Here is a 22,406-nt window from a genome sequence, read left to right as displayed (position 1 = left end):
TATTTTTGTTTAGTCCAATTTTACAGGCTTTACATATTTTACATTTTCTGAAGCCTTTTTGTTGATTAGTTAACCACTTCGTTTTTTCTTTTGGATTTCTTTCTTCAAAGTGGGTTTGACCAATTGATCCCGTAATGATTCTGTTTTCCTATAACTAATCATTGGGCCATCTCCTAGCATGTTTCCAATATCCGATCCCCAGAGATGAGATGCCAGTATTTTCTGATCTTCGTGGCAATGATGCCACTTTCTTTGTTGTATGTAGTTATGAGCCAAGGTGGATTTTGTGTTTTTCTGATTTTTTGCTTTGGAGTTTAGAATTTCCAATCTTGATTTATTTGCAACTCGTTTTTTGCTTTTCTCAAGACTTCTTTCGTTATAGCCTCTTGCTTTTAATCTGGTCACCGTTTCTTCTAATTTTTCTTCCGCATCGGATTCCTTTGAACAATTTCGCTTCATGCGAATAAACTCGCCATAGGGTATGCTCGTAATTAGTGGTTGTGGGTGGAAACTGGTACTGTGTAGTATACGCTTAGTGGATGTTTTCTTACAAAATAAAGAAGAGTGGATTCTTTTATTTTCAATAAAGATTTTCAAATCCAAAAAATCTTTTTCTTTTTTGCTCGTGGAGCATTTGAATTCCAAACCCACTTCATTCTGGCAGAGTTTGAAAAAATAGAGATTAAAGTCTTGCAGTGTTCAGTTCCAGATTAAAAACAAATCTTCTATGTATCGGACCCATAGAATAATTTTATCAAGGTCCGTTTGGTTGATTGGATCCCACTCAATTGTCTTCTCCCACAAGCCCATAGCAATGTTCGCGTAGTTTGGCGAAAAAGAGATGCCCATTGCAGTACCGCATTCTTGTTTGTACAGCTGGTGATTGAATAAAAAGACATTATTGGTGAGGCAAAGCTCAATCATGTCCATAAGCATACATGTATGTTGGAGTTCTTTTCCATTCCGTTGTTTGAGGAAGTCGCTGCAGGCTTTCAAGCCAATTTCATGTTTGATTGATGTGTACAAAGACACTATGTCAATTGTTGCCAGCAAATATTCTTCGATCCACGTGATTTCATTCAATATTCTTAAAAAAATCACCCGTGTCTTTGATGTAAGAGCTCATATTTTTCGCAATTGGTGCTAGGTAGATGTCATCTTATTGGTAATCATTTTCATAGAGGCTATCACATAATGACACAATTGGCCTGCCCGGGGGATCAATTAGTGTTTTATGAATTTTGGGCAGGAAGTAGATAGTTGGAATCACTGGAAAATCTTTTGATAGGAACTTGAATTCGTCCTCGTTTAGTAGTCCCTTGTTGCGCCAATCCTGTAAGTACCCATTTAGCTGAGTGTCATTTTATGAACAGGATTACTTTCCAATTTGCAATAGTTCTTTGGCTCATTCAGTTGGCGCATTGCCTCCTTGACATAGTCTGAGTGTCCATCAGGACTATGTTGCCCCCTTTATCTGCAGGTTTGATTAGAAGATTGACATCTTCTCTTAGCGATTTTATTGCATTTCTTTCTTCTTTCGTGAGATTTTCTCTTCTGTTTGTATTTCGTGGGTTAGGGATTTTTTTCAATATCCTCTATGATTGCTTCCGAGAAAAAATCAATTTTATTCCGTGGTGATAGTGTGGGGCAAAATCTAGATTTTCGTTTTAGGCCGCTTCCCATTCTCTGGTCAGATCTTGCGCCCAAGTGTTCTACTATTTGAGTTTCCGTGATCTCCACTGTGTTAGAGCCATACAGCAATCCAAAAACGTTTTGAAGGTCTGGTATTTAAAAAAAAAATAATAATTGATATATATATATATTAGGATACCTTACCTCGCCTGAGCGTGCTGATTCCTGGTCTGTGTGCCTTTCTGTGCAGCTAAGCACTGGTGTAGACGGGCTGGACACACATATATATATATATATATATATATATATATATATATATATATATATATATATATATATATATATATATATACATATACATATATATATATATATACATATATATATACATATAAATATATACAAATACACACATATATATCTATATATATATATCTATCAAACAAAAAGAGTTGCCACAGTGAAGCCATCTCACATGAGGGGGTGAGCACACTGATGCCCCAGGCAGCTGCACTCCCAACAGGTCACTCGCACTTCGTGAATAGCAGCCCTTAAAGCCATACGTGTTTCAAGCGACTTAGCGCTCTTGTTCACTGGCAGGCTCCACACTCAATGATGCAAGGAAACAGAAAACGTGTCTCAGGACACTGATTTATTAATGAATCAATCCCCGCCCCCATGGGCGTCGCCGTGGCTTTCTGGATATTGTAGTCCATTAATATGCAGCCATGCTTGTAGTCCCGTAAAAAACCCCAGTGGGTGTTTGCATATTTCACTCTTGATAAAAAGCCCATTTGAGTCAAAGTTCATAATCATTCCTAAAATAGGTGAAAGCGCTGTGTAGACTTGCTAGGGTACAGACCAATATGTACCTGAGGCTCCGGTCCCCCTCATTCCAACAGGTTCGCGTTTGCGGGCCTTGGGATCCGCCTCTCCTGGCGGCGGGACGGCTTCGCGGCTGGACAAGCCGCAATACATCAAACAAAAAGAGTTGCCACAGTGAAGCCATCTCACATGAGGGGGTGAGCACACTGATGCCCCAGGCGGCTGCACTCCCAACAGGTCACTCACACTTCCTGAATAGCAGCCCTTAAAGCCATACGCGTTTCAAGCAACTGAGCACTCTTGTTCACTGGCAGGCTCCACACTCAATGATGCAAGGAAACAGCAAACGAGTCTCAGGACACTGATTTATTAATGAAACAAGCCCCGCCCCCATGGGCCTCGCCGTGGCTTTCTGGATATTGTAGTCCATTAATATGCAGCCATGCTTGTAGTCCGGTAAAAAACCCCAGTGGCAACTCTTTTTGTTTGATGTATTGTGGCTTGTCCAGTCGGTAAGGAATCTATCACTAACTAATGTCTCTTACAGATATATCGTTACACAAGTAGTAACGTGTGCATCTGAAAGAGACACGTTAGTGATACATTCCTTACCTTAGACGCTTATTTCCACATCCCCGTCGTGCCGGACCCCCGGCGTTACCTCCGGTTCACGGTAGGCCACGAGCACTTTCAGTTTACCGTGCTCCCCTTCGGCCTTACCAGCGCCCCACGGGTGTTCACGAAGGTGAAGGCGGTGGTCGCAGCTCATCTGCGCAGGTTAGGGATTTCAGTCTTCCCTTACCTCGACGACTGGTTGTTGAAGGCGGGCTCGCCCCAGACAGTCGTCAGCCACCTCCAGACGATGGCAGACCTCTTGCACCAGATGGGGTTCTCCATCAATGTGCCGAAGTCACACCTGTGCCCCTCTCAGAAGCTCCTTTTCATCGGAGCGGTTCTCGACTCGGCGCAGTTTCGGGTTTACCCACCCGAACAGCGGGTTCGGGATAAACAGGCTCTGATTCCAATCTTCCAGCCTTTATCCCGGGTTTCGGTCAGGTTGACGCTGCGGCTTCTGGGGCTCATGGCTTCCTGCATCCTTCTGGTGCATCACGCCCATTGGTGGATGCGGGCTCTGCAGTGGGACCTGAAGTTTCAGTGGGCCCAGCATCAGGGCAACCTGTCCGACCATGTCCTGATCTCGGAGGGCACTGCGAGACAGCTGTAGTGGTGGCTCACGGACCGCAATTGGGTCAGCAGCAGATCCCTCTCCCTTCCCCAACCGGAGCACGTAGTTGTGACGGACGCTTCCCTCCAGGGCTGGGGAGGCCACATGGGAGAGGCGGAGATCAGAGGCCTCTGGTCTCCGGCGGAGTCCCGGCTCCATATCAACCTTTTGGAGCTGCGGGCGATTCGTCTTGCACTGAAGGCATTCCTCCCCTCTGTCCGGGGGAGTGTAGTGCAGGTGTTCACGGACAACACCACCGCCATGTGGTACTGCAACAAACAGGGCGGGGTGGGGTGGGGTCGTGGACCCTATGCCAGGAGGCTCTGCGCCTCTGGCAATGGCTGGAACATCAGGGCGTGACTCTGGTGGTTCAACACCTGGCAGGTTCTCTGAACGCCAGGGCTGACAAACTCAGCCGCCGGTGCATGATGGATCACGAACAGCGTCTGAATTCGGACGTGGTGCAAGGTCTCTTTCTGCAGTGGGGAGAGCCTTGGTTAGATCTATTCACCACCGAAGAGAACGCGCAATGGCATCAGTTCTGCGCATTGGAATTTCCAAGGCGGCACTCGCTCGGAGACGCTTTTCGTCGCGAGTGGAGTTGCGGTCTGTTGTACGCCTTTCCGCCTATACCACTTCTGCCCAGAGTGCTGAAGAAGATCAGGCGCGACCGGGCAAGAGTCATCCTTGTGGCTTCGGACTGGGCACGAAGGTACTGGTATCCCGAGCTACTCAGTATGTCAGTCGATCCACCGATTCGTCTGCCTCTTCAGGAGGACCTTCTGTCGCAGCAGCAGGGGACGGTCCTCCACCCGAACCTGTCCAGTCTCCACCTCCATGCTTGGAGATTGAGAGGCGACAGTTGAGGCCATTTGACTTGCCTCCTGAAGTCTGTAACATCATTCTGGCAGCCAGGCGTCCTTCCACAAAGTCGGTATACGCCTGCAGGTGGAACAGATTTGTGGCATGGTGCACAGCAAAGGCTGTGGATCCGTTCTCTGCCCCTCTTTCTGAGGTTCTTCTCTTCCTTCTTTCTCTTGCCCAGCAGGGCTCTGCTCTGGGCACTATCAAGGGCTATCTTTCTGCCCTTTCAGCCTTTTTAAGGCTGCCTGATCAGCCATCTTTGTTCAAGTACCCTATTGTAAATCGATTCCTCAAAGGCATCACACACACATTTCCACCTGTTCCCTTTGTGATGCCTCAGTGGGACTTGAACTTAGTTCTTACATTTCTGATGTGTGCTCCCTTCGAGCCACTACACAACTGTCCCATTCGCCTTCTTACTTTGAAGACTGCCTTCCTGGTAGCCATCACCTCTGCCAGGAGAGTGAGTGAGCTCCAGGCTCTATCCTGTAAACCTCCTTTCCTTTCAGTCCATCCAGACAAGGTTGTGTTACGGACAAGGCCCTCTTTCCTACCCAAGGTAGTCACGGCCTTCCACATTGGGCAATCCATCACCTTGCCCACCTTTTTTCCGCCTCCGCATCCCTCGAGAGAGGAAGAGAGGCTCCACCGTCTGGACCCAAAACGTGCGCTCTCATTCTATCTGGACCGCACACGCCAGTTCCGGGTGAATGACCAACTCTTTGTTGGGTACGTGGGCGCTAAGAAAGGGAAAGCGGTACACAAGCGGACCATCTCGCGGTGGATCATCTTGTGTATCCAGGCGTGTTACTCCTTGGCAAAGAAGGAACCCCCTGTTGGGCTGAGGGCTCATTCCACTCGAGCCACATCGACTACAACTGCCTTGGGCCGAGGTGTGCCCTTGCAGGACATTTGCCAGGCGGCTACGTGGGCCTCGAGGCACACGTTTGCAAGACACTATTGCCTGGACAGTCCAGTCCGGAGGGATGGCTTCTTTGGCTGTTCCGTCCTCCAGGACTTTCTGGTGTGATTATTGGTTCGCAGACCCACCACCGGGGTTGGTATTGCTGGGGTATCTATTCTAAGGTAAGGAACCTATCACTAACGTGTCTCTTTCAGATGCACAAGTTACTACTTGTGTAACGATATATCTGTAAGAGACATTAGTTAGTGATAGATTCCTTACCGACCCACCCATCCTCCCCGTTCTGCGAACCGATATCTAGGGTTAAGGTCATCCCCTTTCAGGGCCCTAATTTCAAGGCACCAGTGTTGGTTTTTGGCATAGCTCTGCGTTTCTGCGGTGTCTAAGTACTCCCTTGACGTCATCACGGCGCCCACGATGCCGACGACGGACGCGGAGCTGCAGACGACGCCTACCGACGCGCAAGGGTACTGCTACGCAAAAGTTTCCGGATGCAGTCTGACGCCTGGGGATATTCTAAGGTAAGGAATCTATCACTAACGTGTCTCTTTCAGATACACCCATTAAAAAGGTCTATTTATTATGGCTGGCATCACAGGGGCATAGTTAATATGGGTGAAAAATGTAAGAAGCTACTATATTGGCTCGCAAATTGTAGCAGAATAGCAAATACAGTTGCACACCTCCAAACTATGTGGGTAGTTATGTGACTAGCACTTTTGCCATAACTGACCCATTTGGAGATTTTAATAGACGGCTGTAAGCAAGGCAGGTGTCCTCCCAGGAAGAACTAAATAGTCCTCTAATGATGTGGTTGAAGATTCCCCACTTGTCCACGGCGGACAGAGTGGACCTTGAAGCACCACTAACCTGTGAAGTGTTGAGAGGAGTTGGGCTCTATGCAGACAGGTAAGATTCTGGGCTACCATTGGAGTTTTCTTTTTTTTTTAAACAGATCTTGCTCCTTTAAAAAAAGGTATTAAACACGTTCAATGAGCCCTTACAGGCTAACTTGCTACTGTTTGATCTCCGTAGTGCTCCCTCTACTGAAACCAGGGAAGTGTGCTGAATTTGTACCCCGTAAAGTCATATTTCATTATTTAACATTGAGGCAGAACTGGCCAAAGTGATCCATATGCTAGTACAAAAGGACCAAAATGGCTTTATGTCAGGCAGGGGTATAAGGCACTGCCTTCAGCACATACAATTGAGTTTAACTAAAATTGAGGACTTTGAGGATCCCTGAGCCTCTATCCTTGTCAATATACACATGGCATTGTATTCAGTTGACTGGTGATTTCTTTGCAGGTACTGGGCATAGTGAACTTTTACCCCAAATGTATTAACTGGGTACCTCTCCCATATGCACAGATGTAGACCCAGACAAATGTTAATGGTCAATGATCAAACCTTTTTCCCCATCGAGGAGGGCACCTGACCGAGATTCACGTTTATCATAGAACCTCTTTCGGTATGGATCAGAGGAGACACCCTGATACAGTGATTTCAGTGGGAGTGTGACACAGAAGATTGTGTTTTGTTATATAAAGATGGTTCGCTGTTGTACCCCTAAATGTCCATCGTGGACCGGGGAAAGATTAATAATTTATTTAGGTATATGGGATGACTTCTGGTCTTCGAGTCAATTGGGAGAAAGCTGTTCTGGTAGTGTTTAGAGGGGATATCACTGACCCCCAAACCTCTTGCAAGTTGAAATACAACTGGGACCATTGATATATTTGGGGGTGCATGTTAAATTTGAACCAGTGACCCATTAGGAATTCAGTTTGAATCTACTACTAATCCGATATCGCAGAGATACTGACACATGGAGTGCCTTTCCTATCTGAAGAAAGAACAATAGTTACTTACCTGTAATCTGTGGTTCTCCAGTATTGGTGTCTTTCATAGATTCACATGCCTGAATCATTCCCCGTCGTAGGAGTGGGAGTCCCAAGGTACATAAAAAACCAATAATATGCCATAACAACATAGAAAAACTTGGTAGTAACCCACCAGGAAGTAAAGTAGCACAAGCTACAGGAGAAAAAACTTCCACACTCATGACTATCCTAGTCATTTTGTACAGCCCAAACTGCAGCCAATCAGGCGTCAGCACCCACCAGAAGGTTCTCCTCAGAGGTTCAGGCTCTCAGATTTTCTCGCACAGGAGATATGTTGCAAACCAAAGTAACCTATGAGCCTCTGCGGGGAGGTGGGCGGTTGCATGTGAATCTATGAAAGACACCAATACTGGAGAACCACAGATTACAGGTAAGTAACTATTGTTCTTCTCCAGTATTGGGGTGTCTTTCATAGATTCACATGCCTGAATCAGAGTAGATAGCAGTATATATCCGTGCTTGGAAGACGCTATTTGTAGCATAAGCCTGTATATATGAAAAGCACATGACCATATAATAGAAATATCACATTTCTAAAAGCATGAAAAAATGCAGTTACATAAGCATGTACATATTAATAAGCATGAACAAGCGTCTGAAAAGCAGTAAAAGGAGGAAGGAAACAGAGGCTCACCTTATTTGAAAAGATTACGCGGAACTGCTTGACCCACTGAAGCATCAGTCTCGCTGGCTGCATCCAAACAATAGTGTTTGGTGAAAGTATGCCTGCTGGCCCAGGTTGCCGCTCTGCAGATGTGCTGAAGAGGAACTCCAGCGAAAAGAGCAGTCGAGGAAGACATGGCTCTCGTAGAGTGAGCCCTCGGTGCTGCCTGCAAAGGTCTTGCTGCTTGTGTATGGCAAAAGTCAATAGCTGCAGAGATCCATCTGGCTTGTTTAGACACTGCATGACCTTGACAAATTTTTCCATAGGCAACAAATAATTGATCAGATTTGCGTATTGTAGAAGTCCTTTGTAAATAAAACTTTAAACACCTCCTGATGTCTAGTGTATGCAATGCCCTTTCCGCAGGGGATTGTTGGTTAGGAAAGAATGTCCTTAAGATGACTGACTCATTCAGGTGAAAGTACGAAGGCACTTTAGGCATGAATTTTGGGTTTGTGCGGAGCACTACTGAATCGGACGTGAACTGCAGGAAAGGTGGATGGACCGTGAAAGCCTGGACATCACTGACTCTTCTAGATGAAGTCAAAGCCAACAAAAGTGATACCTTCCATGTAAGAAATTTCAAATCCACTCTGTGAATTGGTTCAAAAGGATGGCGCATGAGCTGCGCTAACACTACATTGAGATGCCACGATGGTGGTGGACGACGTATAGGAGGGAACATTCTGAAAAGTCCTTTGAAGAATTGTATTATTCTTGAAGAATAAAGTGAAGTGGACCCATCCTGGCGGTACCTTGAAATGGCTGCTAGGAAAACCTTTAGAGTTGCGTGAGATAAACCCGATTTTGCCAGATGTAAGAAAAAAGGTAATATCTGCTCTGGCTTGGCTAGAAAAGGATGAATTCCAGCTGAGTGACACCAGATACAGAATCTCTTCCATTTAAGTCTGTATGTTTTTATTGTAGAAGGTGCTCTTGCTTTGGCTAGCACCTCTTTGCAATCTGCAGTGATATTCAGGTGGGCGAATTCCAGGTACTAAGGCACCAAGGCGCTAATTTTAGAGATGTCGGGTCCGGGTGGTAATCAGGCGACACGATTGTTTCTTCATCTTCCGAAGAACCCTTGGAACCAACGGTATCGGAGGAAAGGCGTAAGCATATATTTGATACCAGTTGATCGAAAACACATTCCCCTGAGAGTCTTTGTGGGGGTGCCAGCTTGCAAAGAACCGGCATTTGCTGTTCTCTTTGGTTGCAAAAAGGTCTAGAACTGGACGACCCCACTGTTGAAAAATCCGATCCACCGTTGGTTGGTGAAGTTCCCATTCGTGGGTGGACACCGTTGTCCTGCTGAGAGTGTCCGCAAGAACGTTTGCTGTTCCCAGTACATGGACCGCCAGAAGATTGATTCTGTGTCGTATTGCCCATGCCCATATTTCTTGGGCTTCCTGAGACAGAAGAGCCGATCTTGTTCCTCCCTGTTTGTTCAAATAGTGCATGCTTGTAGTATTGACCGAGAGAAACAATACTGTGGCCCCTTGAACGATTGCGCGAAAGGACGTGAGGGCTAGGAAGATGGCTCTCAGTTCCAACAGATTGAGGTGCCAGAGTTTCTGTTGAGGACTCCATTTCCCGCTGATCGTCAACCCTTGAAGTTGTGCTCCCCAACCTTCGAGGGATGCGTCCGTGGTGATTGTAAAGTTTGGTGCGTCTTGGAGGAACGCGCAACCCTGTTGTAAATTCTTTCTCTGTATCCACCAGAGAAGAGCACCTCGGATGCGAGGGGTGATCCGGATGCGTTCCTCGAATGAGTCGGAGACCTGCAGCTATTGCAGCTGAGTTCTTCTTGAAGAGGCCTCATCCTGAGACGGAATGCAAGAAGAGACCATCCCCAGAAAAGACTTGAATTGTCGGACTGAAACTGACTTTCTTGAGAGTAAACTCCGAGCCATGTCCTGTATTCTTTCTTGCCTCTCGTCCGATACGAAAGCTTGGACCAGCTGTGTGTCCAAGGTTGCTCCCAAGAAAGCTTGTCTTTTGGATGGTTCTAGTTGTGACTTGTTGAAATTGATGGAAACACCCAGTGACTGGAAGAGAGACAGACACCGCTGGATATGGTTGTCTGTGTTTGCATAAGAACTCGCCTTGATAAGGCAGTCGTCTAAGTAGGGAAATATTTGTATTCCCTCCAGCCGGAGGTGTGCTGCTACTGGGGCCAGGAACTTCGTAAACACCCTGGGTGCCGAGCGTAGCCCAAAGGGAAGGACCTTGAACTGATAATCCCTGCCAGCCACTCTGAATCGTAGGAATTTCCTGTGACGAATTAAAATGGGGATGTGGAAATATGCATCTTGGAGATCCAAGGTGGCCATGTATTCTCCCGCCGAAAGAAGTTGCAGTATTTCTTGGAGTGACAGCATCCAGAACGTCAGCTTTTTCAAATACTTGTTTAGGGCACGGAGATCCAGAATGGGACGCCATTCTCCAGACTTTTTCTTTATCAGAAAGAATCTGGAGTAGAATCCTGCTCCTCTTTGAGCCTGAGGAACCTTTTCGATTGCTCCTTTTTTTTTAACATCAAATTGATCTCGGATTACAACTCTTTGAGATGAGCTGGAGGTGGGCCCCTTGGGGGAACGTTTGGAGGAAACTTTTCGAATTAGAGGGCATGGCCCTTGGCCACAATGTCCAGGACCCACCTGTCCGATGTTATTGAGGACCATTTTGAGTAGAAATTTGAGATTTTTCCTCCAATTTTTATGTGAGACTGCGGCAGGCAGGCTTTCTTTTGTTTTGGGAATAATTAGTGTTGCGTTGGCCGTAGGACAGGTAACGCTGGCTTTGGTAATGTTGATTCCCTTGCCTATAGGAGGACTGCTGACTATAACCTCCTCTAGTAGAGGACGATCCACGTCCTCTCGCACCTCGAAAGGCGGCTTTCAAAATTGTATGGTGCCCAGGGATCTAGCTGTCTCCGTGTCCTTTTTGATTGTCTGCAGGGCTTACTCTATATGCAGACCAAACAAAAACTCCCCGTCGTAAGGCATGACTAACACCTTAGCTTGAACCTCCTGGCGGAACAAAGTCGCTCTTAGCCTGCCTTGCCTGCGCAAGAGAGCAGCTCCTGCCAACTGCCTGAATCCAGTTGAAGCTACATCAACTGCAGAGTCAATCATTTTCGCCGAGATCCTTTCACCTTCCTGCAGGATTTTCAGCGCCTCTGACTTGGAGGGCTCTGGAAGCATGTTGACATATGGCAAGATGTCAGACAACATTTGCCGGTCATATCTGTTCAGAATGGCTAATGAGTTGGCAGCCCGGACTGTGGTTGCTGCCATTGTTGACACACATTTACCAATGGCATCCAGACGCCTGCCGTATCTATCCGGTGGGGCTGCGATTGGAGAGGAAGGATTTCTGGACCGCTTCTGTGCAGCCTGTATGATCACCTAATCCAATTTTGGGTGTCCTATAAGGCAAGCTGGGGACTTTTCAGGAGCCTTATATTTTTTATCTATACTCGGCAGTACTGGAAGAATAGATGCAGGAGTAGACATGACTTTAATACCTTCTTTCCAAATGAAATCGATAATAGGTATAGACTTAACTTGCCTCCTTGGCTGATCCTTGAAATCATAAAGGAAGCATTCTTGTTGTGTAGATTCCATGTCAATATGAAAGCGTTTTGTAGCCCTTTCCATTAGAAGATGGAATCTTCCCACGTCCACTGAAGGTGAATCAGCAGTAGCCGGAGGCGAAGGAGAAGGTGTTTTGACTTGATAATCGTCCCATTCCGACATCATGGATCCGTCATCGACTTCCCCTTCTTCTCTCTCTTCTGCCTCAGAAGAATCTTGTTCTACAGGCTGATGGGACGCTACAGGTGGGGGAGACCTTGGAGGTCTTAAATTAGATATGGGAGTTTGCACCACAGGTGTAGGAGGCACAGAGTCCGCTGACTCAGACGGTGGAAAATGCCTGCAATAATCATTTAGCATGTGCTGAAGATTTGTTGGCAATGCTACTGGCATATGAGCTGAGGGGACATTTGTAACCGGTGATGTCACAAGCTCAGGCGAATGGTGGTCATCTTGATCGTCCTCTTGTTATTTGATGTTCAATTCAGAAGGACTTGTAGCTGTCCCAAACCTTTCTTCCATATCAGAGTCCTTGTCACTATCTTCAGAGTCCAGTATCTTGTCAGGGACCTGAAGTGGTACTGTTTGAGGCGACAGGCGTAGAGGAGACTAAGGTTCTATGACAGAACCGCGTCTCTGAAGCAAGGATGGATTTGGAGTGGACGTAAAAGCCGTAGACGGTGACCAAACCTGCATGGTGGTACATGTAGATAGTTGCGGTGTAGACGGAGGCCCCAACGACGGGCTTGTCGACGGAGGTTTGGCTCCCGACGATGAAGAGGTCGTCGTCGACAATTGAGTTGTCTTCGCCGACGAGGAAGGTTTCGTCGACGATGGTGTCTTCGTCGACGACGATGTCTTCGTCGACGAAGGTGCCTTCATCAACGACAGGGTCTGTTTCTGAGGTAAAGTCTTCTCAGAAGTCATCTTTGAGGTAATTTTTTCGTTGTCCTTCTCTGGGGTGTGAATGGGCCAAGATTGGCCTTAGTTGGGGGAGTAGCTTTAGAAGTGGAAGGCCTCTCAGACTCCTTAGAAGATTGTTGCGTCTTTACAATCTTGGCCCCAGGAGAAGACAACACCACTTCAGCAGCTCTCTTCCTAGAAGCTGTTATAGATCCAGAGGCAATACTGCCTACCTCAGAAGCAGGATAATCTTGATCCTTGAGCTTTTGCAGCCACAAAAGCAGGCGGCCCTCTCTGTCCCTGAGGGTCTTCTGAGGGAAGGTCCTACATATCTTGCAGTCCTTCACTTGATGATCAGGGTACAGGCAATAAATGCACTTCTTCTGGAGATCTTCTTTAAAAAGCCGGAGCTTACCACAAGAGTCACAAGGCCTAAACAAAGATTTCTTAGATGAAGACATCTTCAAAACTAGATTCCAGAAGGAAAATAGAGAAGTACTGAGCAGAGCTCAGGGAAACTCCCTTCACACGACGTGCGGTAGAAAATCTGAGAGCCTGAGCCTCCGAGGAGAACCTTCTGGTGGGTGCTGACGCCTGATTGGCTGCAGTTTGGGGCTTACAAAATTACTAGGATAGTCATGAGTGTGGAAGTTTTTTCTCTTGTAGCTTGTGCTACTTTACTTCCTGGTTGGTTACTACCAAGTTTTTCTATGTTATTATGGCATATTATTGCTTTTTTATGTACTGTGGGACTCCCAATCCGACGACGGGGAATGATTCAGGTATGTGAATCTATGAAAGACACCTCAATACTGGAGAATGGACAGGTTGCCTTTCTTAAAATGATTAATCTTCATAAGTTTCTTTTCACTATGCAAATTTTCCGACTGCAAGAGTGTTGGCATATTGAATCTTCTATATGGGACTAAGACCCCTGAATTGTCATCCCCCACAGAGGCAGTTCTTGCTGCCTTGGGAGTTAACGTGCAATGGTTCGCATGGACATGTGAGATGATTCACAACTTAACTTTTTTTTAAATAAATGTATTCATTAATGTAATTTGCACAAAAACATTTTTTTAGGTTTCTACATTTACAACAGGTTCTCAATGTGTATGGCAGAAACTGAAATGCACCGCCCTGAATACAACCCTTTGAAGGCAAAGGTTACCACTGAACCCCTAGAGGGAAAGGTATATAATACATATATTTTGTGCATGGTAATTAATACCTCTGATTAAATGGAGTCCCTTAGAGTACTTTGGGAGGGTGATGTTGATCCCCTAAAAAAATCATGTGAATGGATTAAGGCAATAATGGCCCCTGGAGATTTGCCATTATGGCATGCCTGTGCATGACAGTTGAAAGACCTAAACAGATATTCTACACTGCTATGCCTACACAAAATTAAGAAACATCCACATGCACAATGCACGGGATCGATCCAGTGCTGATCTGTGGAATTTATTTTTATCATGTATTGTGGGCTTGTGCATGCATTAATATTTACTGGGTTCATATTCAGGCGATACTCACTCGGGTGCTTACCATGACAATCACACTTAATCCACAAGCTGCAGTCTTAGAAATGGCAGACAAGAAATTATATGGTCAATATACACCGACACAGATAGGTCTAGTCTAGGCTGTTTAACCCCTTCCACGCTGATGACGAGCTGGGCTCGTCATGGCGTAGCCTCCTCGCACGCTGATGACGAGCCCAGCTCGTCACGTAACATGCGTTTTAGGAAATCTCAGCGCAGGAGCGGAATTCGCTAGCGCGCATGCGGTTAATAGCAAAAAGAGATCTAGCTAGCTAATGGTTAAATAAGAATATAATATCAATTCCCAAGTGGCAGAGAGGGATGGATATATGTGACCTACTAAAACATGAGGTTTAGCAAATCCGAGGCAGCCAGACCAAGTACGAGAAAATGTCGGGCTCTTGGATTAGATTTGATTGGCTAGGCTAATAATGTACTGTTGCTACCTGAAAATGGAGCAAGGATGGCAGGTGTAGATGGGCCCATTCGCTCTTAAATATGAGATGGTTGAGATATTGAACCATTGCCCACCAGAATATATCCAAAGTAATCATATGATGTTATGCGCAAATGGGGCCAGTCTAGGCTGAATGACATTAGTAAGAACATTAGTTTTTACCTCCATAATAGAGAGGTAGAGTTCAAAGACTTCAGCAGCTCACCTAATGATTGAAGCATGTTGGTCCAAAAGGGAAAACCAACTTAGTGTCAAGTGAGGCATCCAATCCACTTGCATCTTGTAGGATTATGTACCAATTATTATCAACATAGGTTGGAGCAAACTCATCCAATCACCACTCTTTTTTCTCACCATTGTCATTTAACTCTGGTAGGAGTCTGAGGCAAAAAGTTGGTGCAGTGTCTGTGTGCAACTGCACAGTAATGGTATGGTGTCGGAGTCCTGAGTGATTACTGAATGGACCAAATCAACACTGTGGTGCAACCTCGGTCTATCGTCAGTACTGGCGTCAACGTCCTTGGATCTGGCTTAGATTTTGACTAGGCCTGTGCGAAGCGCTACACTACGCTCTCGTAGTTTGCGAAGTTTGCGAAGTTTGCGCAACTTCGCACTACGAGAACTGCACGTAGCACAGTGCAAACACGCGTAGCGTAGTGCAGCAGACATTCTTTGCTTGCTCGCGGTCCTCAACGTCAAGTTGGTGACCGCGAGCAAGCAAAATGACATCCTGGCAAGACTTTTTCCTCATTCGGGATCAGCAACATCAAGTTGCCGATCGCGAGGGTGGAAAATAAACCTCCCTGCGAGATTCTCAACGCGGGGAGGTCTGGTTTCTCATTGCGAGTGGTCGCGTATGCTCGCGACCGCTTGCGATGAGAAACTACCAGTCCGCGTTGAGAAAGCTGCTGCTCGAGTAAAAATCTCCTCGAGTGGCAGAAAACTACAGCTTGCACTGTGCAAGATGCCTTTTTCAATGATTGCACAGTGCCGGATGCTTGTTCGCACTGTGCAATCATTGAAAACGGCATCTTGCACAGTGCGAACATGCTTCTACGCATTTCGCTTAGTGCCAGGCGTAGCTCGCACAGTGCGAAGTGCACGTCGCGTAGCTTTGCGTAGCTTCGCGAAGCGCTACTTCGCAAACTACGGCCAGCCCTAATTTTGACACCAGACCATAAGTCTGAAACGAAGCTGATGCGGAACCAGCAACAGGTAAAAGGGACACACAAAATGCTGGGGACTGATCAGCCAGTGGTACCACAACTGGAGACAGTTGGAAGCATGCTGAAGATGTGGAGATTGCCCACTCTAAAGGCTTTGATCTCTTGACATGCCGTCAATGAACCTGGAAACACAGGGTTCAAAAGGAGCATGTTTGGAATCAACACCTCAGTGGAATGGGACCACGAACTGGAGACACAGTGACACCCTTACGTCTTCTCTGGAGAACAATAGTGGCAAGAAGGGGCAGCGTTCCGTGAAGATGATCTCCCACAGCAACGACTTTGAGAGCTTGTCCGCACTCTTGACTTCAACCTAGAGTGGGACCTACATGATGTTTTGCCACATTGAGCCTTGCTTTGTGTTCTCAGATGGGTTTCAGATTCAGCTTGGTATAGTCATCGCAGGCCTTGGAGTTGTCTGCCGAAACCAAACACCAGATGCACATCTCATGGGGATCTTTCACAGTCATTTGTTTACAATATTCCCTAGAGGGTTAAAATCCACTGGTCTTAGAGCGTGACATGTTCCCTTGCACAATGGAAGAACTTAAGAGAAAAATCATTGAGAAAAAGAATCTCTTCAAGGTATGAAGAAAAGGAGCGGAGCTCTGGATCTGCATTTGAAGGCATGGATTGAGAGGTGCAGACGCTAGTGAGCTTAGGTGGTCCTTATATACAGCTCAGTTTGTCAGTTCCAGAGTGAACCGAAGTCTGTGTTGAGTGACACGTTGCCACCTACTGGTGAGCAGAGGCACGGCCTTTTCAGTTTCCGGATCCAGTCTGGCATCTAGGGATATTCTCAAATGAGGATTCTTAAGTCAGAAGTATCCATCAAAACATCTGGTATACATTGATTGATAGAATATATTTCACGTCTACTGAGACCCAAACACCCTTAAAAGATCCATACAGCTTTAAGTACCACTGTTCAAAGAAGACTGCCTTGAATTTCCTATGTCCCAACACTTAACTCTTCTGAAAAAATCACACCACAAGTAAGTATTACAAATATATATTGCTAGAATGAAATGGTTTCAGAAAGTCTCAGGCTGAACAAATTCACTCTTGAACACATTGAGCGAAAACATCTTGGCTATACTAAATGTGAACACACCCAAACAGGATTAGAAAGAAAAAAAAACAGAAAAATCTGTAAGAAAGTCTTAAAAACAAAGGTTTACTGCGGAGCTGAACAGTAAAGATAGAGTTGGCTGCAATCCAGAGAAAATATGGTGCAAATCTGAAAAGGGTTCAAGGAGACAAAATGGACAAAATTTCAAATACAGTTATAGATAACAATCAATGAGGAAATCCGTTGAGCAATCTGTTCAAGACCCTTTTAAGAAACAGCTGACTAAGAAATACCAGATGCCCCAGCAGCACAAATGACAACACTTTGAAAGATTTTGGACTACCTTATGCCAGAAACAGTAAACATATTCTTGTAAAAAAAAAGAGAGCAAAAGAGCAAAGGACCGCAAAAGATGAAGTCACAGTCCTGAAACATAAATGCTTCCCAAAACATTACCATCTGCACTGCTTGCATCCCATTTTATCGGAAAAAAATTTGAGCTCAACTGAAGTATTGCAAACATCAATTAACATCAAAACCTCAATCATACCTATGGAACCCTACATAATAGTGTGAGTGAAAGTATTCATTGTAATGCTCACAGTGAACAAAGGCACTGTTCCACATCTCACTCATGTGTTGCTTGACAAAAAGAGCTAAAATATGCACGACTGGAAAAAGCACCACCTAATCACAAAGGCACCAGTCAGCTACCAACCTATATCCAACTGTCCTGCATCCAAGCAGGATTCTTCTTCCTTGTTCTGGTTAATGACTATGTCACAGAAAACTGTGAGAAAATATTAACCTCAAAATGGGCTGAGGTTTTTGGAAAGGCACTTATTTGGAATAATGCTTCCTATGAACTGTAGCCACCACCCCATAATAAGCAGAATGTGGGTGTCACACTACACTAAAAGTATGGTCTTTCCTATGCTAGCAGTGCTGTTTAAGAGTGTGATGGGTCAACTTACAATGCAATACAACACAATGGAAGCTATTCCTTCAAATTAATTCTAGCCGTGTAGTAGAAATAGAAATAGTAGGATCACTGATCTTCTCTAGACTGACTCCGGTAACAACTTACATCGTTCTTTGTGAAAGCTCCCACCGACCAATGAAAAGAATTAAACAAAGCACATATACCCAGTCTTGAAAGTATTACAGTTTAAGGCTTTTGACACATTAATTGCAGCATTCCGGTAAAGGGACCTGTATTTCCATTCAAAACTGGTACCTTTTTATGCAGCTATCCAGAACTTGCTCTGCAGCATTTACCCTCTTAAATGCTATAAAGGGTTTTAAAGGATGAAGCACAGACTAAGAAAAATCACTGTGCTGGGTCCTAGAAAAATCAGTCCCTGTTTCAGGCAAAACAACCTAGTCTTTGATTGTGGAGCAGTCATCCCTTCTGTTCTGACACAGCTTTGTCTCACATCATTGGACTACCTTCTATGGGATGTATGACGTTACAACGCGTGCTTTTATCACGCATGCCTTTACAACACGGTTTTTACATCGCAAACCTTTACAACGCATAGCGCTTTGGGGTGCTGGATAGTGAATAGTTTAATTTACTATTCCAACTCCAGTCCCCGTGGACACTAGGGAAGGTGTTGGATAGTAAATTAAACTTATTCCCTATCCTAGAGCGCCCCCCAGCGCAATGCGTTGTAATGGTTTGCGTTGTAAAAGTTGCGTCGTAAAGGCACGGCGTTGTAAAAGTTGCGTTGTAAAGGATGTTTCCCCCTTCTATGCTATCAGACTTTTCCATTGAAAGGATCAATCCCCTTTATTCCTTGCAGTGGAGAGACACACTACTGGAGGCTACCCCAAGCAAGCAGGTGTCAAAGCTGGTTTCCATCCTCAGCTACACTTCTGCAAGTCAGCCTAAAAAGCAAAGTCTTAGTTAAAGGAGAGTTTGGTGACAACATATGAATACTATAACAATGCAATCCAATAGAAAAAAATGTGCCGAACTATTAAGCAAAATGGTGCACCACCCACATATCTAATGCACAGCCATCGTTTAGTTTTCTTGCACATATTTTGTTAAAATAGATTGCTTAAGCCAAAAAGCTCTAGTCAATTTAGAAAAACCATTGAGAATGTAAAATTAAGGATGTAAATGAAAGTAAACAAAAATACAAGGCAATTAATGTACAATATTTTGAGGAAAACTTTCAATAGTTGGACGAAAAAAGGTCTGTGTAGAAGAAGCTGACACGGAGAAAAGAAAGATCTACAAATGTAACTAACATGATTTACAAGAGACACACAGATTTAAAGACCGAACAAAGAAAATAAGCTGGAGCCAGTAATGGCTTGATAACAAGTAGACGGATGTCTGGTCAAAAGGTGCCAAAAATGTGCACCAAATTAAAAGAAAGAAACAAACGAATTACAAAGGAAAGTAGAATAGTGCAGAGCACAAAGAGAAAACTAAAAAATATATATAAGATTACTGATGCTCCAATTAACCTGAACTTTTAATTGCATCATTTTGCATTTTAATACTGGTACTGATCTATTAAGTTAGGACATAACTTGTCCCCTTTTTTACTTCTCACGGTAAACAAGGTTTTGAAATATTGACCAATGTTGAATTTGTATTGAAAAAGGCACACAATTAAAATGCATACAACTATTCAACCATAGATGTTTTAATCTTTAAAAATGGATCTGCAGGGGGGCATGACTAGCGGCCGAACATGGCGGCAGCGTAGCGTTAGAGCTCCTGAGGGCACTGAGGCCTTATTATAGATCCGATACACTAATCCGCTACCTTGCACACCTGAAGCGGCGGCGATCGGGTCCGGGCACGAAGCGGTGTCACCGGTCCGACTTTCGACGGAATCCGAAGACCGGAGCCTGTCCGATCCTTCACGTCCATCCCTGGGCCTACCGGCGAGGAGCGAGCACCGACCTCGCGTGCAGCGCGGGTCCCGGCGGAAGTGCGACCAAGCCGGCCTGAACAAGCGGACGAATCCCGGCATCCGCCCGACTGAGCCCACTCGCCACCTGGGACTCCATACAGAGGTACCGCCCTGCAGAGCACACACGGACATCGGCACACAGCCTACGCGGGACGGGAGTGGTGGGCGGACGGGGGTGCGGACCGCCACGGCCAGGAGCGCACCGCGCGGCGGCGGAACCCCCCCCCCCCCCCCCCCCCCAAAGGGCTGCCCGAGTACAGCGGCGGCGACCCCCTCGCATACACTTGTCCGAAGGCCAGAGGGGGCGCAAACATAAACACTGATCGGAGGCTGAACTGTGCACACCCCCGGGGGACGTAGATACACTGAGGAGCCACGCAGAGGCCTACTGGGTAGACTTAAGACCTACAAACAGCCTAGAGACATCAACAGCCCTGAGGGCAGATCCTGTGCACTAAAGGGGAAAGCCTACCTATAGGCGGGAAAAAGCCGGTCTGGAACGGACCCTCCGCCATCTTGGGACTGCGACTGGGGCGGCCCTATCCAGGGGACCCCAGTCAAAGGCTGCGAAGACCGTCCCTGCTCGGGGTGGATCTACTAGACGGGGCGCACGCAAACCACGAGGCGAGGCCTGCAGCGGGACATCTCGCAACACAAGAAGTGTCCAACGGCAACACCCAGCGCCAGTGAATCGAACAGTGTAGCCTCTACGGACGGAGGGAGACGCTCCTCCACAGCACCTGTATACCCCCCCCCCCCCTTTTTTCGCTGTGGTGCACCACGGACCAAGGCAGACTCACGACCCAACGGGGGCAGGCCCTGACTACCACGACCCCCGGAACCATGGCGAACAAAGGCCTCAGGAGTGGCTCCACACAAGGCAAGTTGGATAAATTTGCTTACAGCCAGCAAGGTCAGTCCAACACTACAGGGCGCAACTCAACGGGCAATACCCAGGACCCCGAGGGCGCTAAAAGAATAACGCTGGAAGACATTATGAAAACCCTCTCAGAGGTTAAGACGACGGTGGGCGCCATCTCATCAGAAGTCACGCTGCTGCGGGCGGACTTTCACAAAATGGCGGAAAGAGTGTCCCAGGTGGAGGTGGTCACGAAATCTCTTGTAGAGGACACATCAGACCTACAGGTGGCCATGGAACGCATGCAGAAAATCACCAAGCTCCTGCATGACAAGCTGGACGACCAGGAAGGACGTTCGCGTCGAAACAACGTGTGTATCCTTGGAATTCCGGAGACAGAGGGGAAGGGGGCCATGGACCTCTACGTGGAGGATCTTATAAAGAACAAATTGCAACCTAAAGGCCTGTCCCACTTCTTTTCGGTAGAAAGGGCACACAGAGTTCCAGGGGGTCTGCCCAAGACGGGAGCGGCGCCAAGACCTGTGCTGGCCAGGCTATTCAATTTTAGGGACAGGGATGCAATTCTACAAGCGGCAAGAAACTCACCACATGTTAAGATCCAGAATGCAACCTTGGCTTACTTCCCAGACTACACGGCAGAAGTGGCCAGGCGTCGCAAATCGTTCACGGAGGTGAAAAAGGCACTGAGGGAAAGAGAACTGCCATACTCCATGTTATTCCCAGCTAAGTTACGTGTTGTGGCCGAAGGGAAGACGTGGTTCTTCGACACACCGGAAGTGGCACTAGAATGGCTAGAGGGCTGGAGACCAGCGGGACAGCGACATCGACCACATCGGGACCGCCCGACGCAGCGCAAAGATAGGACAATGACCAGTCAGACCTCCCACTCGCCCCGCCAAGAGGGCCCTGATGAAACGGAATCGGATCTTGAAAGGGACCCACTTGACTCTGGACAACGGGCTCCGATCTGACATTAAACTGCAGTATACAGGACTGAGAAAGGCACGGGGAGCCTTGGACCTGGCGCAGCTGAGTAAGGTGGGCACAGTCAGTGCCCGTAAGGGACTCACCAACCCCACGAGCAAGTAAGATACCTGGGGAAGGACTAAAGCACTCTGCAAAGTTGGGGAACCGGGCGGGGGTTTGTCCGGAGAGCAGGGTAGCAGGGAGGGGGGACGGGATTGCAGTTTTCTTGTTAGAAGTTATGTTTTTGTTCATAGTCATCATGCAGCACTCACACTTTACCATCACCTCAAATGTCGCCATTCTCCTCGACTGGTTAGCACGAGGCGATACATGTGTTTATACTAGAGACGCACTTAGTGCGAAGCTCCCACATCAAACCCATGGCCAGGCCTCTTCACAACACGCCTGCTGAAGGCTCCCCTGTAGGCATGGGAGTTCCCCCACTGCGCATACTAACCTGGAATGTTAGGGGCCTGGGGGACAAAATAAAAAGGGGCTTGGTACTGCAGGCCATCAAGAGACAAAGCCCAGACTTAGTCCTTTTACAGGAAACCCACCTTGCAGGAGCCACTTGCAAAGCACTTAATAGACGTGGCTACTCCATGGCGATACATGCTGAGTTCACTACTGGCTCCAGGGGGACGGGAATATTGATAAAGAAATCATCTCCCTTTATTATAACACATCGAGTGGCGGATGATCAGGGTCGCTTCGCTGCACTACATGGCCAGTGGGAAGGCAGATCCCTCAACATAGTATCGGTATATATACCCCCGGCACTCCA

General features: G+C 46.6%; 1 protein-coding gene and 1 pseudogene across 2 annotated transcripts in view; both read right to left on the bottom strand.

Annotated features, from left to right (window-relative positions):
* The window catches only part of LPIN2 (lipin 2), a 791,695-nt gene that overhangs the window by 81,923 nt on the left and 687,366 nt on the right, over positions 1–22,406 (bottom strand). The gene's annotated exons all lie outside the window — the stretch shown is intronic.
* LOC147723990 (uncharacterized) lies at positions 1,160–10,481 on the bottom strand (annotated as a pseudogene).

This window comes from Lissotriton vulgaris, chromosome 4_1 (assembly GCF_964263255.1).
Source record: "Lissotriton vulgaris chromosome 4_1, aLisVul1.2, whole genome shotgun sequence".
Classification (NCBI taxonomy): Eukaryota; Metazoa; Chordata; class Amphibia; order Caudata; family Salamandridae; genus Lissotriton; species Lissotriton vulgaris.
This window is presented reverse-complemented; position numbering and strand designations above follow the sequence as displayed.